Source organism: Myotis brandtii, unplaced genomic scaffold (assembly GCF_000412655.1).
Source record: "Myotis brandtii unplaced genomic scaffold, ASM41265v1 scaffold229, whole genome shotgun sequence".
Classification (NCBI taxonomy): domain Eukaryota; kingdom Metazoa; phylum Chordata; class Mammalia; order Chiroptera; family Vespertilionidae; genus Myotis; species Myotis brandtii.
In genome coordinates this window covers 904,127-904,505 of record NW_005358611.1, presented here as the reverse complement: position 1 = coordinate 904,505, position 379 = coordinate 904,127, and positions in this window count along the sequence as shown.

Below are 379 nucleotides of genomic sequence, written 5' to 3'. Positions count from 1 at the left end.
ACCGGGGGACCGGAGAGGGGCTCCGCCTGCCCGCCCCGATGGCCACGGGTAGCCGGACACTTCACCGTGGTCACAGGCAGAGGCGGAAACATCGCTGGGGAACAGCAATGCCCACAGTACTGGGCACTGCCCGCTCCTTTCAGAGGCCCGGAGTCACAGACCAAATGTCCTACCCGAGAGAGAAATACTATCAATTCTACTGAAAAGCAGAATTACAGGAATCCTACTGGCTCTTTCAATAAAGTCAACCATGGAATCATGTTGTAATATTTGATACATAGACAGACGTTACCTATCGGTTTATTTAAAATGTTTATGGAGAGTCCGGCCCGCAGCCCCCAGTGAGCGCAGTGCTCCCAGGGCTCTCCACGGCGCACCC